This window comes from Haemorhous mexicanus, chromosome 7 (genome assembly GCF_027477595.1).
Source record: "Haemorhous mexicanus isolate bHaeMex1 chromosome 7, bHaeMex1.pri, whole genome shotgun sequence".
Taxonomy (NCBI): Eukaryota; Metazoa; Chordata; class Aves; order Passeriformes; family Fringillidae; genus Haemorhous; species Haemorhous mexicanus.
This window is the reverse complement of record NC_082347.1, coordinates 42,120,389-42,136,615: the sequence shown is the minus strand read 5'-3', so window position 1 is coordinate 42,136,615 and position 16,227 is coordinate 42,120,389.

The window sequence follows — 16,227 nt, the reverse complement described above, 5'->3', positions numbered from 1 at the left end:
AGCCCGGGGCTGTGTGTGGCACTCCCGGGGTGCTGTGCTGTTTGGGGGCAGCAGAGGTGCAGGTGGCACAGAGCAGCAGTCCATTGGGCCAGTCCCAGCTCTCACAGCAGGTGCTGTGCTGTTTGGGGGCAGCAGAGGTGCAGGTGGCACAGAGCAGCAGTCCATTGGGCCATTCCCAGCTCTCACAGTGGGTGCTGTTTGGTGGCAGCAGAGGTGCAGGTGGCACAGAGAGCAGTCCATTGGGCCAGTCCCAGCTCTCACAGTGGGTGCTGTGCTGTTTGGGGGCAGCAGAGGTGCAGGTGGCACAGAGCAGCAGTCCATTGGGCCAGTCCCAGCTCTCACAGTGGGTGCTGTGCTGTTTGGTGGCAGCAGAGGTGCAGGTGGCACAGAGCAGCAGTCCATTGGGCCAGTCCCAGCTCTCACAGTGGGTGCTGGCTGTTTGGGGGCAGCAGAGGTGCAGGTGGCACAGAGCAGCAGTCCATTGGGCCAGTCCCAGCTCTCACAGTGGGTGCTGGCTGTTTTGGGGCAGCAGAGGTGCAGGTGGCACAGAGCAGCAGTCCATTGGGCCAGTCCCAGCTCTCACAGTGGGTGCTGGCTGTTTCTGGGGCAGTGCTGATCTCTGCTGTGCACAGGGGCCCCCAGAGCTTTTGGAGCCCAGTCCCTCTGGCCCTGCCCTGAGGATCCTTGGCAGACTCTGCTCTCCTGGAGCTGCTTCCAAAGCCAGGGCTGGGGCTTCCTGGGCACTGCTGAGACCAGCTGGGGACAAAACCTGACCCAGCTGAGCCCTGCCCCTCTGGAGCTGTCTTTTGGGCTGACATCACGTGGGTGGCTGCTCCTGGTCTGATTTACTGCTCTTATTGCCAGCCTTGGCCAGCTGTGCAGCAGGAGAGCTGGCACAGCTTGGTGAGCAGCCATGCCCCAGCCCTGGGAGCTGCCTGGCCATGGCCACACCTGGGGCCCAGGTGAGGGCTGCCCGTGCCCAGCCTGGCCTGGGGCTGCTGTCCCTGCAGGCACTCACTGTGTGCTCCCCTCTGTGCTGCTGGTCTCAGGGTCCCAGGATGAGGGAAGAGATGAGGATCCTGACTCTGTGTTTCAGAAGGCTGATTTATTATTTTATTATATATATTCTATTAGAAGAAAATGATCTATTAAAACTATTCTAAAAGAATAGAAGAAACTTCATCAGAAGGCTGGCAAGGAATAGAAAGGAATGATAATAAAATCCTGTGACTGGCCAGACAGTCTGAGCCAGCTGGACTGGGATTGGCCATTAATTAAAAATCACCACACGAGACCAATCAAAGCTGCACCTGTTGCATTCCCCAGCAGCAGATAATCATTGCTTGCATTTCGTTTCTGGGGCCTCTCAGCTTCAGGAGAAAGGACCCTAGCAAAAGGATTTTTCATAAAATGTGTCTGTGGCAGCCCTCTGAGACACTCCTGTCCCTGTTTCAGCTTGGGCCATCAGGAAAATTCCATTCCTTGGCCAGCCCCTGTTTTCCAGGGCAGGACGGGCAGGCTGCTGAAGGTGGGAGCTGTCTCTGGGGCAGAGTGGGTTTGCCCTCTCCCTGCAGCTGGAGTAATTTGTATTCCAGCTTCAGAAGACTGCAGGGTCAATGCGAGCAGATTCCAGAGCAGAATTCCAAGTGGGGCTCCAGGCAGGTTGCAGGAGGTGGATGAAGGGTTTTGGCAGCCAGGACTGCTCTGGCTGGAGTGGGGGCAGTGCAGCTGGAGATGTTCCTGGCCTCGTTTTTCCTGCCCCTCTTTACCTCCATCCTTCCCAACAAAGTCTGTGCCTGCAGGCTGAGGGATAATTTGGCTCGTGCAATCCTTGTCAAAAGAACAAGGATCGTTGACAGCAGCTGTTTGGTGTTTGAGTGCTTGTGTCTGAAATCCCTGCCCGTGGGAGCTGTCACACAGCTCCTCCCCTGCTCTGGCTTTATCCCATCTCTGATCCATGGGTGTCCTGTCTGTCTGTCTGTCCCTGCCATTCCTCAGGCTGTGTGCCCCTGCTCTGGCTTTATCCCATCTCTGATCCATGGCTGTCCTGTCTGTCTGTCTGTCTGTCCCTGCCATTCCTCAGGCTGTGTGCCTTTCCTCTGGCTTTATCCCATCTCTGATCCATGGCTATCCTGTCTGTCTGTCCCTGCCATTCCTCAGGCTGTGTGCCCTTCCTCTGGCTTTATCCCATCTCTGATCCATGGCTATCCTGTCTGTCTGTCCCTGCCTTCCTCAGCCTGTGTGCCCCTGCTCTGGCTTTATCCCATCTCTGATCCATGGGTGTCCTGTCTGTCTGTCTGTCCCTGCCCTTCCTCATGCTGTGTGCCCCTGCTCTGGCTTTATCCCATCTCTGATCCATGGCTATCCTGTCTGTCTGTCTGTCCCTGCCATTCCTCAGGCTGTGTGCCTTTCCTCTGGCTTTATCCCATCTCTGATCCATGGGTGTCCTGTCTGTCTGTCTGTCCCTGCCATTCCTCAGGCTGTGTGCCTTTCCTCTGGCTCTATCCCATCTCTGATCCATGGGTGTCCTGTCTGTCTGTCTGTCCCTGCCCTTCCTCATGCTGTGTGCCCCTGCTCTGGCTTTATCCCATCTCTGATCCATGGCTATCCTGTCTGTCTGTCTGTCCCTGCCATTCCTCAGGCTGTGTGCCTTTCCTCTGGCTTTATCCCATCTCTGATCCATGGCTATCCTGTCTGTCTGTCTGTCCCTGCCATTCCTCAGGCTGTGTGCCCTTGCTCTGGCTTTATCCCATCTCTGATCCATGGCTATCTTGTCTGTCTGTCCTTCCCTGCCATTCCTCAGGCTGTGTGCCCTTCCTCTGGCTTTATCCCATCTCTGATCCATGGCTATCCTGTCTGTCCTTCCCTGCCATTCCTCAGGCTGTGTGCCCTTGCTCTGGCTTTATCCCATCTCTGATCCATGGGTGTCCTGTCTGTCTGTCTGTCCCTGCCCTTCCTCATGCTGTGTGCCCCTGCTCTGGCTTTATCCCATCTCTGATCCATGGCTATCCTGTCTGTCTGTCTGTCTGTCCCTGCCTTCCTCAGGCTCTGTGCCCTTGCTCCTGCTCTCCCTGTTGCTCTCTTTGCTCTGTCTCCCACGTGCCCAGGATTCCCTCCAGAGCCATCTCTGCTCACATTTTCCAGCCTCCAGAAAACCTGGCACGTTTGTGGATCAGCACAGACCAGTTCCAGCTGCTCCTCCAAGGCACATCCCCCCCAGCCCCTGTGTGGGTGCTGGCTCTGTGCTGGGGTTTATTTCTGGAATTGTTTATTACGAGCTCTCTGGAGGCAGGAGCCTGATCCTGCTGCCTCTGATCCTGCCCTGGGCTCACAGCCACAATTACCAGGAGCACTTTTACTACAACCTGCCAGATCTTTCCTGCTCCTGGGCCACCTGCAGTTTGCATTATTTGTTTTAAAAAAGCCCAACCCCAGTGTGGATTCACTGGAATTGCATTTTGCAGAGTGAAGGCCCAAATGTCACTGCAACCTTCCTGGTGTTCCCCGTTCATCCTGGAGTCCATTCTGGGCCAGCCTTCTCAGGTGCCTTTTCCTGCTGGGCTGGCAGCCCAGGAGGGCAGCAGTGCCAGCTGGGAGCAGGGCACAGTGCTCGCAGGGCTGGGCTGGCTCCTGGTGCTCCTGGCTTTGGGTGGGCTGGGGCAGCTCCCCGTGGGCTGGGGCAGCTCCTCTCCAGGGATGAGCTCAGGGATGAGCAGGGCTTTGGGGAGCCAGCCTGGCCTGCAGAGCACGCCTCTTTTGTATTTATATATTTACATTCTGGAAACCTCTGCCTGGAGGCAGCCCCATTAAACTGCAGGGAGGTCTCTGCTGCTTTGGCTTTCTTCTCCCAGCTCCTGAGCTGCACTTGGAACAGACTGACCCAGCAACCAGCCCCTTACCCACCAGGCTTGGGCAGGAACAGTTCTCAGAGCATATTTCATCAAACCTGCCAGATGTGACCCAGAGAACGTGACCCTGAGAGAGGATGTGTTGCTTCTTCTCCTCCAGTTCTTTCTCTTCCTTGCAGAACAGTTTGGTGGCAAATTGCTGGGATGAAATGTGGAAGGGCAGGGTTTAAATCTCCTCTGCCTCAGGAGTTCCAGCTGAGCTCCTCTCCCTCCCTTGGGTCTGCCTGATCTCCTGGGCGCTGGGAAAGGGCCCCCTGGCCCACCCTGCTGTGGGGAAGGTGCAGAGTCCCCGGGCTCGGGAGAGGAAGAGGAGGAGGTGTTCCTGGGGTGGGGAGCAGGCAGTTTGGGGTTTGGGTGTGTACAAAATCCATGAACACTCCTGGAAAAGGGTGCTTGGCTGCATTTCCTTCTGAACAGGTGAGAACTCCATTCCTGGCACCTGAACACGGGCAGGGCACCTGGCCCCACATGGCCCCTCTGCCCTTTCCTGCCACCCCCCTGCCCCTCTGGGATCACAAATCACTCTGGCTGTGAGGAGGGGCTGGGAGAGCCCCCATTCCCGGGGGATCCTCATTCCTCTGGCTCCTCTGTGCCCTGTCCTGAGCCCCCAGACCCACAGCTCCCCTGTGTCCTGAGCCCCCAGACCCACAGCTCCCCTGTGTCCTGAGCCCCCAGACCCACAGCTCCCCTGTGTCCTGAGCCCCCAGACCCACAGCTCCTCTGTGTCCTGAGCCCCCAGACCCACAGCTCCCCTGTGCCCTGAGCCCTCAGACCCACAGCTCCCCTGTGCCCTGCCCTGAGCCCTCAGACCCACAGCTCCCCTGTGTCCTGCCCTGAGCCCCCAGACCCACAGCTCCTCTGTGTCCTGAGCCCCCAGACCCACAGCTCCCCTGTGCCCTGAGCCCTCAGACCCACAGCTCCTCTGTGCCCTGAGCCCTCAGACCCACAGCTCCCCTGTGCCCTGCCCTGAGCCCTCAGACCCGCAGCTCCTCTGTGCCCTGAGCCCCCAGACCCACAGCTCCCCTGTGCCCTGAGCCCCCAGACCCACAGCTCCTCTGTGCCCTGAGCCCCCAGACCCACAGCTCCCCTGTGCCCTGAGCCCCCAGACCCACAGCTCCCCTGTGCCCTGCCCTGAGCCCCCAGCCCTGCAGCTCCCCTGTGCCCTGAGCCCCCAGCCCTGCAGCTCCCCTGTGCCCTGAGCCCCCAGACCCACAGCTCCTCTGTGCCCTGAGCCCCCAGACCCACAGCTCCCCTGTGCCCTGAGCCCCCAGACCCACAGCTCCTCTGTGCCCTGAGCCCCCAGACCCACAGCTCCTCTGTGCCCTGAGCCCCCTGACCCACAGCTCCTCTGTGCCCTGAGCCCCCAGACCCACAGCTCCCCTGTGCCCTGCCCTGTGCCCTGCCCTGAGCCCCCAGACCCGCAGGACCCCTCTGCTGGGCAGGGCTCTCCTGCAGCAGCTCTGGGCTCTCCTGCGTGTTTGGCTGCCCTGGGAGCTGAGCTGCTGCCCTGCTCTGAGCTCTACAACCAAAGGACATCGAAAAGTCTTTGCTGAAGTGGAGCAAACGTTTAGCAGCTCGTGGAGCCCCCCCGGGCTCAGGCGTTGTGAGGCTGTTGGTAGTTTCAGGTTCATTTCTTACTGTTCTTGCACTGGAGAGCTCAGAGCCCTCTCAGTGGTTTTTAAGCATGAGCAGATGGAATAATAAGAGTGGCTATGGCAATGAAACTTATAATTTGTGACATAAAAAGGTGGCAAATATTCTTATTCTGGGCATCTGATAATGATTAATTTATACTGCTTCATTTTGTGCCTCAGCCAGAGGTGAGGGCCGTGTGAGGAGCAGAACATGCTGTGCAGCACAAAGTGTCAGGGGACAGAGGAGTGGAGCCTGAATTATTTTGTACAGTCACCTGATGAGGTCATGCTGTGTTAAAAAAATACATGTTTCATTCCCTGTCAGTGATTCAGGGCTTTAGGAGCCTAAACTCAGGTGTGGGTGAGTCCCAGTCCCTGAGAGCCCCAGGATTTCCTCCTGCTGAGCCAGGGCCAGGCTGGAAAACTCCTCCCAGCTGCCCTGGGCTGCCTTCCTCTGTCCTGCAGTTCCGTCAGTCTAATGGAATATACCTGAGCATTAATTCGGAATTGTTTTATCACCTTGGGTTTAATTTTTTAAACCTTGGGCTTAAAAACCTTTCTGTGTTTTAGGAGGAATGTTTTCCCCATGGAAAGGGGGCTCAGGCACTGGCACTGCCCAGGGAGGGTTGGAGTGCCCATCCCTGGAGGTGTCACCTGGAGGTGGCACTCAGGGCTCTGGGCTGGGGACAGGGTGGGGCTGGGCACAGCCCAGGTGTGCCAGGCTGCCTCACACCAAAGGCAGCCCAGGTGTGCCAGGCTGCCCTCACAGGGACACCAAGGGCAGCCCAGGTGTGCCAGGCTGCCCTCACACCAAGGGCAGCCCAGGTGTGCCAGGCTGCCCTCACAGGGACACACAGTGCAGCCCAGGTGTGCCAGGCTGCCCTCAGAGGGACACAGAGTGCAGCCCAGGTGTGCCAGGCTGCCCTCCCAGGGACACACAGTGCAGCCCAGGTGTGCCCGGCTGCCCTCACAGGGACCCAAGGGCAGCCCAGGTGTGCCAGGCTGCCCTCCCAGGGACACAGAGTGCAGCCCAGGTGTGCCAGGCTGCCCTCACAGGGACACCAAGGGCAGCCCAGGTGTGCCAGGCTGCCCTCACAGGGACACCAAAGGCAGCCCAGGTGTGCCAGGCTGCCCTCACAGGGACACACAGGGCAGCCCAGGTGTGCCAGGCTGCCCTCAGAGGGAACCAAGGGCAGCCCAGGTGTGCCAGGCTGCCTCACACCAAGGGCAGCCCAGGTGTGCCAGGCTGCCCTCACAGGGACACCAAGGGCAGCCCAGGTGTGCCAGGCTGCCCTCACACCAAGGGCAGCCCAGGTGTGCCAGGCTGCCCTCAGAGGGACACCAAAGGCAGCCCAGGTGTGCCAGGCTGCCCTCACAGGGACACCAAAGGCAGCCCAGGTGTGCCAGGCTGCCCTCACAGGGACACCAAAGGCAGCCCAGGTGTGCCAGGCTGCCCTCAGAGAGACACACAGAGCAGCCCAGGTGTGCCAGGCTGCCCTCAGAGGGACACACAGGGCAGCCCAGGTGTGCCAGGCTGCCCTCAGAGGGACACACAGGGCACCCCAGGTGTGCCAGGCTGCCCTCAGAGGGAACCAAGGGCAGCCCAGGTGTGCCCGGCTGCCCTCACAGGGACCCAAGGGCAGCCCAGGTGTGCCAGGCTGCCCTCACACCAAGGGCAGCCCAGGTGTGCCAGGCTGCCCTCACAGGGACCCAAGGGCAGCCCAGGTGTGCCAGGCTGCCCTCACAGGGACACACAGGGCAGCCCAGGTGTGCCAGGCTGCCCTCCCAGGGACACCAAGGGCAGCCCAGGTGTGCCAGGCTGCCCTCACCAAGGAGGTGCCAAGGTGCCCCAGGTTAACCCCTCGGGAGCTGTGAAGGGAGCCCTGCCTGGCACCAGGGGGCCCGTGGAGTGTCCCTCCAGGCAGGTGCTCTCTGCTCTTCGTTTCTCTGTGGTTGTGAGCAGGACCCTGAGCCAGGCTGGCTTCTCTGGGGGCCCTGGAGCCCTGGGGCAGCAGAGGTGCTCTGTGAGCTCTGGAGAGCTGTGCTTGCTCTCCCGCGTGGGTTTGTGCTGCTGAGTGGGAATGGCCCTTCCTGGCCCCTGGAGGCTTTGTTCTCTGAACTGTTGGTGCAGTTTTGGCCCTGGCTGCAGCAGCAGGCGCCCCTTGCCCGGCTCCCTTGGGTTCTGCCTCCTCTCCCCCACTGGCTTTCCAAGGGAGACAATCTCCCACCCCCACGAGGGGCTCTGTGCCACCCAGGGCAGGGAAATCTGTAACTGCAGGACCCGGGGTGGCTCCTCCATCTTCCAGCAGAGAAACAGCCCCTCTGAAATGCTCTTTGGGCAGGACTCTGAGGGCTGCTGGTGCCTTTACCCTTGGTGCAACCCTGCTGAAATATAGAGGCCACTTGGAGGTCACTGCCAAATCATGCTCCTGCCGTAGTGGGGAAATAGAGCTTTGACTAATGTGGCATTTCTTTGTGCATTTAAGTCACAAAAAGCTCCCCTTCCTGAAAGGCTGCTCGGGAGAAGTCAAAATACTGTTCCTCTTTCCTGTAAACAAACGCTGTGGGCTTGACAGCCGTCACGGACCCGACTTTGAATTTATTCTGTGTATACACAGTTTATCAAAAGGGGTTAGAAACATCATTTTAGAACAATGCTTTGCTGCTCTCTGAAAACACAACGTGTAAATAACATTTCCTCAAGCATTCCATTTAGACTTTGGCTTTTGGATGCAGCCTTTGGAGCCCGATCTCTGCTGTAACACGAGTCCATCTGGCTGGCCTAAATTGCCTTTCTGTGCACAGCCTTTCCTGGTCTGGGGGTGCAGGAGGGGTTTTGGTGTGGGGCAGTGAGGCTGTGCCCCCTCGGCCAGGGCAGGGCTGGTGCCCACCCCTGGGGATCCACAGCCCAGGTGGCACTGGGGACAGGGGCAGGGCTGGCGTGGCTGGGCTCAGGGCTCTGGGAGGCTTTTCCAGACAGTTCTGTGGTTCTCTGGGACTCTGCCCCTTGACTTGGTGAGGTTAATTGTGCTAAAGGTCAGTGTTCAATATTGCCCTGGCAGAGCCACTGTGTGCCACAGTGTGCCACAGGCCTCTGGAAAATCTCCTTAGCTGAGCAGCCCCTGCACTGCTCACACCTCTCCCCGAGTGTCCTGGTGTGTTTTCAGCTCCCTGAGTGCTGGCCAGCCCCTCTGTGCCCCCTGTCCCAGCAGCAGAGTGTTCTCCTGGCTCCTGCAGAGCCCACTGGAGCTGCCATGCTCTGGAAGGTGGCAGGGCTGGGCTGGGACTGCCCGAGCCCCAGGCAGGGCTGGGCTCAGCTCTGTGCTCTCCCTGGGGAGCACTGGTGACAGGGAGCCCTGGGCACTGCTGGCCATGGGGAGCCCTGGGCACTGCTGGCCATGGGGAGCACTGGGCACTGCTGGCCATGGGGAGCCCGGGGCACTGCTGGCCATGGGGAGCACTGGGCACTGCTGGCCATGGGGAGCACTGGGCACTGGTGACAGAGAGCCCTGGGCACTGCTGGCCATGGAGAGCACTGGGCACTGGTGACAGGGAGCCCTGGGCACTGCTGGCAGGGCACTCCTGCAGCTCCCACTCCCAGAACCCTTGTCCCAGTTAACCTCACAGGAGTGGGTTCGTTGTCTCCTTTTGTTGGAGTGCTAACCCAGCAGGTGCTCGTGTCTTTCTGGGGTACAGGAAGGGACAGGGGCTTCAGGGGTGGCTGTCACACTGTCCAGTGCAGCAGGCACTGTCCCCAGCCCAGGGGACAGGGGGTTCAGGGGTGGCTGTCACACTGTCCAGTGCAGCAGGCACTGTCCCCAGCCCGGGGGACAGCGTGGGGGTTTGGGGTGTGCTGGGCTGGGCCAGGGGCTGGGCTGGGTGGTCCCTGTGGGGCTGTCTGTCCCTGTGGTGCTCTGACTGTTCAGGTGCCTTTGGGGACAGGAGCTGTGCTTGGGCTCCCTGTCCCTGTGGGGATGCACTGGCACCCTGACTGTGGGGACAGGAGCTGTGCTTGGGCTCCCTGTCCCTGTGGGGATGCACTGGCACCCTGACTGTGGGGACAGGAGCTGTGCTTGGGGCTCCCTGTCCCTGTGGGGATGTACTGGCACCCTGACTGTGGTTCAGGTGCCTTTGGGGACAGGAGCTGTGCTTGGGCTCCCTGTCCCTGTGGGGATGTACTGGCACCCTGACTGTGGGGACAGGAGCTGTGCTTGGGCTCCCTGTCCCTGTGGGGATGTACTGGCACCCTGACTGTGGGGACAGGAGCTGTGCTTGGGCTCCCTGTCCCTGTGGGGATGTACTGGCACCCTGACTGTGGGGACAGGAGCTGTGCTTGGGCTCCCTGTCCCTGTGGGGCTTTGTGGCACCCTGACTGTGGGGACCTGAGCTGTGCTTGGGGCTCCCTGTCCTGTCGGGATGCACTGGCACCCTGACTGTGGGGACAGGAGCTGTGCTTGGGCTCCGTGCCCTGTGGGGATGTACTGGCACTCTGTTGTTCAGGGACCTGAGCTGTTCTTGGGCTCCCTGCCCTGTCCCACTGGGGGCTGGCAGCAGGGCTGGGCTGTGCAGACACCTCCTCCTGCCCTCCCACCTGGCTGGACTCAGACTCACCTGGCTGTAACCTCAGTGTTGTTCTTTATGACCACAGAGCAAGCAGGGACTGGGCCTTCAGCTCCTCCTCAAGGCCAATTTTTCAGGCACTCAAGCTCAACCTCCATCCCATGGAACCACCATTACTCTTGCTTTGGCACACCCCATCTATTTGCTTAATGAGAAAATAATTTCCTCCTACTTAAAGCCACCTTCTCCTTTGCTCTCTTTCCTTCCTGAGGGGATTTAACAGGTTTCCATGTGGCCTGCAGGGTCTTGGGTGCTGTGGTGGAGTGGGAAGTGATGGTGTGGAAGATGATGCATTTGTTTGATAGTGAGAGGTGAAAACATGTAAATTATAAGCTGATAAAAATATCAAAAGCTGGCACCACTTGGAGTGAGCTAATGCTGGCAAAGTGGCACCTTTAACCTCTGGAAGAGGGTGATTGCCAGCAGAGGAAGTGCATGCTCTGGGTACCCACCCCTTGGAAAGGAAACTCTGGAGGTGAGCTCAGTTACACTCCCAGGTGTGCTGAAAGCCAGTGTTTTTATCAACATTGACTGGGCTCTGCTCGGGGTTGCTCTCTTGGGCTTGGTTTTCCTTTCTGTGCAGAGCAGCAGGGGCAGCTCCTGGGCTCTGGCAGGTGGGGATGAGCTGTCCTTGTCTGTGCCCGGGCTGGGTTCATTCCAAATGCTCCAAATGCCCTCAGCCCGGGTTTGGGGGCTCTCCTGAGTGTCCCTGCCCAGGTCACACGGCTGGGGTGGCAGTGCTGTGTCACCTGGGGGTGTCCCTGCCCCCCTGGGTGCACCCTCTCTGCTCTGGCCTGGCTCCCAAGGCTCTGCCATTCCCTGGTTTATGATTCAGAGGTCTGGCTCCTCTCTCTGTTACTTTCACCACAGTGCCAAGGCTTTGGAGGTCAGAAGGTGGCTGCAGTGCTGGGGCAGGGATGGACCCCGTGGCCTGAGGGCTTTTCCAGCCTCTGGGTCCCTGCTCCCCACACAGGAGCAGCTCTTGGAGTGGGTTTTGGGTCCTTTCCCCATGGAACCCCAGGGTGGGGCTGCCCTGCCCCACACCTGTATCCAGGGCAGCACAGGGGGCAGGGCTGAGCCTCTCTGGGCACTCAGGTCCCTCTGGGAGCTGTGCAGGGGCAGCAGCTCCAGCACCTTCCCAGCCAGGCTCCTCCCTGCAGGTGCAGCAGAGCCCTGGGGTGCTGTGGGGTGGCCCCAGCTGGGGGCACTGGGGACCCCCCAGCAGGGCTGTGTGCTGCTCCTGTTCCTGAGCTCCAAACCAGAGCCCTGCCCCAGAGGTGCTCTGTGCCCACCCTTGCTCTGTCGGTGGTGCATCACCCAGGAGATGCAGAGCTGGCTCTTGGGCAGTCCCTTGATGGAGGCAAGCCCTGAACATGTGCTGCCTCGTTATCCACGTTGGGGATCGTCTGAAATTCCTCCTGAATCCCAAATTCACCCAGAAATTCAGTGTAATCCCAAGGGCTGGTTATCTGAATCCTTCAGACATCCCTCAAGTCACACAGCTAATCAGGATCGTTGGGATGCAGCCTTTATGCATCCTCATTTTATTCAGTCAGGAAAAATGTCACTGAAGAATAAACCCCATTGCATGGCAAATCATCTGGATCCTTTTAGTAGGGTTTAACATTCTCATTTTCTCTTTTTTAGCAATTCCATTAGGATCAGTGGAGAGGATTTGACTTGAGCACTCGTGGGCACCTCTCTTTGGCAAGGAGTGGCAAAGTCAAATCTGCTGCTTTCCAAACCTGCTCCACGAGTACATTTTCCAAAAGCCCTCTTGGTTCTGAGCAGGGTTGTGTTTTTTGGAGCTGGTGGCAGTGGGCATTAGCAGCAGACAGGATTCAAAGCTGAGCCCTGCTGGCTGACAGTTCATTTCACAGTCAGCTGCAGCTCTGTGTGCATCTGCTGGGTGCCAGGGCTGCAGGGTGAGTGCCAGCACCCACACAGGGACACTTCCTGGGCTGGCACCATCCCTGGGGGAGCCCCAGAGCTTCCAGCAGGCCCCTCCTTCCCCAGGGCTGTTCCCACTGAAGGAACACCTGGGGCAGGTGTGCTCCCTGCTGCCTCGGGGCTCAGCTCTCCTGTCCTGGGCTTTTGTGTTTGCCACGGGGCTGGACATCTGCTGGCCTGGGGTGTCCCAGGCTGGGACACCTGGGGGGGCTCACCTGGGCAGGAGCAGCTCCAGGGAGAGCTCAGAGCCCTGCCAGGGACTGGAGGGGCTCCAGGAGAGCTGGAGAGGGACTGGGGACAAGGGATGGAGGGACAGGACCCAGGGAATGGCTCCCAGTGCCAGAGGGCAGGGCTGGGTGGGAGATTGGGAATTGGGAATTGTTCCCTGGCAGGGTGGGCAGGCCCTGGCACAGGGTGCCCAGAGCAGCTGGGGCTGCCCCTGGATCCCTGGCAGTGCCCAAGGCCAGGCTGGACACTGGGGCTGGGAGCACCTGGGGCAGGGGGGGGTGTCCCTGCCATGGCAGGGTGGGATGGGGTCACAGAGCCATGGAGGGGGTCCCAGGGCCCCCCTGTGGCCCGGGGCTGTTTCCATCCCCCAGCCCTTCCAGCTGTCCCCCATGGCTCTTTGCCTGCCAGGCCCTGTGGTGGCACAGCTCTGCCTCTTGGTTTCTGTTTAACACTTTCTGGTTGGGTGCTCTCATTAATGTCATCTCCCTCTCCTTCCTGCCCCACCTGTGCCAGAACTCTGTGAGCAGCTGCTTTGGACGGGGGCACAGATGAGGAGTTGAGGAGGGGGTTACTGCCTCAGACCAAGTGATGTGTGCATGTGGTTTTGCTTCTCTTTTACCATCTCCTTTCCCTCTCATTATTTTTGTGAGGGGACCCCACTGCTCTGCTTTGGGTTTTTCCCCCACTGCTCTGTTGGGTTTTTGCCCACCCTGGTGCTGCTGGAAAGCTGCTGCAGGGTCAGATTTCCCCCCTGCTCCCTGCACAGCCCGAGGAGGCTGCGTGCTCCCCTGGGCTGTGCAGCCCTCAGCTGGCAGGCTCAGCACGGCTGCACCAGCAGTGTTCTCCAGCACGTTCTTTAATCCAATTTCTCGTCTGTGTGTTTGAGAGGCAGTGATGGGAAGCAAAGAGCTGAAGATTGGAATGGCTCGGAGGCGTCGCAGCACAGGAGTGCGTGGGGAAGGGGGAGGACTTGCCCAGCTGTATTTTGCTGTCGTTTCTCTAATGATAACACTTAAATGGGCCCATTATCCATTCTGCAGTGCAATTGTGGCGATGTACAATTTCCTGCTCCGCGCTGAGCGAGGACTTGACCTATTTAAATCTCAGAAGGAGAGAAAGAAAATGATGGAGTGTCGTTCCCTGCACCTGGAACTTGCAGACTTGCAGAAATTGCTCCAGGCTGGGGCTGTTCCCGTGGGCCCCCAGGGCTGTCACGGGACCTGAGCTCACCATCATCCTGCCACGGGGAGCTCTGGGAGCCAGAACCTTCCCCAAGTCCTTGGGTTCTGCAGCTCCTCCATCTGCTGCCAGCTGGCTCAGGGAAAACCCAGGAGAGTTCCAGAGCTGTGCTTGAGTGGGTTGGAGCTGCAGTGGGATGGGGCAGGAAGGGGGGATCCATGGGATATTGGGGTGCTGATTGAGATGGGATATTGGGAATTGTTCCCTGGCAGGGTGGGCAGGGCTGGGATGGAATTCCCAGAGCAGCTGGGGCTGCCTCTGGATCCCTGGCAGTGCCCAAGGCCAGGCTGGACACTGGGGCTGGGAGCACCTGGGGCAGGGGAAGGTGTCCCTGCCATGGCAGGGGTGGCACTGGGTGGGATTTGGGGTCCCTCCCAGCCAGACCATTTGGGATTCTGCAGCTGTGGGACATTTACAGGAGGATGTTCAGAGCAGTAGCTCTGTCCCAGGAGGGCAAAGCTGCTGCCCCAGCAAAGGAGGGGTCCTGCTGGACTGGGGGGCTGTGGGGTTGGAGGGACCTTCTCTTTTGTCCACTCTCCTTTTGGGAGTGTTCCCAGAATCACAGCCTGGGCTGGCAGAGACCCTAAAGCCCTTCTAGCTCCAATCCCCCTTCCATGGGCAGTGACAGCAGTGCATAATCTGCATTTTCTGTTGGTTTGCTAGTGACTGAAACTTTAGGGCAAAAAAAAAAGGGAGTTTGTGAGGTTGTTTTGGGGGGGGGAAGGAGGAAAAAGTGATTCTTAGTGAAGATGGTATTCCATTGTCAATTTTTGAGCTCCTGAGTAGAAAAGTCCCATGTTGCATGACTCTCTTTGGCTCCAGCTGTAACAGCAGCATGGGAAGGTGGCAAAGCTTTGATTTGTGTGTTCTGTGGCCTGGGTTCAGCTTTAGCCAGTGTTCTGTGGGAAGATCATACAGAGTCTGAGCCCTCACCAGGAAACTTGTGTGGGGAGCTGGGAAGATGTAAGGGAACATTTGTGTGGTGCAGACAATCACATATGGGTGGGGACTCTGCTGCAGCATGACATGAGGGAGAATTTTGAAATCACATGTGTGTTAACAGATGGTTCAACCTGACACCAAATGTGGATTTCTTAGTGCAGAAACCAAGAACAATTTAAAAATAATGGGTGTGTGAAATAATGAGGAGAACGACCCCGTGCTGCCATCCTGGGTTATAAATTGCCTAACTGCAAAGAACTGGCCTGCTTTGGGGTGCTGTGAGCCCAGGAGCTGCACAGAGGCTGCCAGGCTGGCCCCAAGGGTGGCAGTGCCACTGCTGGGCAGGACAGCAGCCAGGAGGCCCTCGGTGCCTGGAAGGGCTTTGCAGGGTCAGAGGGGTGCAGGGCTGTGAGAAATGTCTGAGCTGGGCTGTGCCTGCAGGGAGCAGAGAGAGCCCTGGGGCTGGGCTGGGGCACTGCCACTGCTGCCACTGCTGTCACCAGCCAGGCTCAGCCCAGGGAAGGGGAGCTCCCCTCTGGAATGCCAGGCTGTTTGCCTTGCAAGGGACCTCGGAGGCCGTGGCAGGGACCCCCTCTGCAGCCCAGGTCCTGCTGCTGGTGCCAAGGAGAGCTTCCCCCAGCCCCAGCTGCCATCCCAGTGAGGAGCTGGAGCTGCTGGGGGCCCTCCCAGGCCATGCTGGGTCATGGTGTGTCACAGCTCTGCAGTGCCCCAGCTCCCTGGCTGGAGCTGGCATCTCTGCCCTGCACCTCGGCAGCATTCCAGTGCCACAGGTGGAATTTTAAAGTGTTTTTTTTTCCCTACTCTGGAAGTAGAAAGATTAGTGCCTAACGTTCACGGTGCGTGGTGGCTTCTCCTGCTCTGGAAAAGCAGAACAAACCTGCTTTAAACCCAGCAAACACCAGCTGAAGGCTCGCATGGTTACACAGCCTAATTATAAACATTCTGCACATTCCAAAAGCACAGCGGAGTAAATAAATGCATCACCCAGCTGAAGAATGCATCCCTCAGTGTCAGACAGCCAGCACTTTGGAAAGTAATTAAAAGCAAAGTATCCATTGGAGCTCTGCAATTTAGCAGAAGTTTAGATTTTACTTCAGGAACTGGGATGGAGTGGAGGGGAGCCCCCCCATGCAAACAATAGCCATGAATATTCATGTCCCTGGAGCTGGGAAATGCGTGGTTTCTGTGAGAAGAGACACCAAGTGGGTTTTTCTGGTGATCTTTGGAGGGGGAAGGCTGTGTGAGCTATAGAAATACCTGTGGTGTTCTGCTGTCACAGTTTATTGCTCGGGGCACGGGATGGGCCCGGGCTGGGCTGCCCTCCCTGGAGCTCAGGGAGCCGTTCAGGAGGAGCAGCGTGGCAGCTCCTGCTCTGCTCTGAGCAGCTCCCGTCTGCTTTCCCTCTGAACGAGCCTGGATGCTGAAGGCATTCCTGAAATGGCCCATGCTATCCCTGAGACACTGACAGGAGAGGATAAAATCCCTTGATTTGTGGTGTCTGCAGCTCTGTGCCAGTGCAGTGTGCTGCAGCCCCGGGGCACCCACCCGGCCTTGCCCATCCCTGAGCTGCAGCTGTGAGTTACTGAGAGCTGCTGGGCCACCAGGGTGGGAGGTGGCACGTCCTGCCCCTCCTGGAGGGGTAACTGCACAGACAGGGGGCCTCAGGTTTGGCTTTTCTGTGTGTC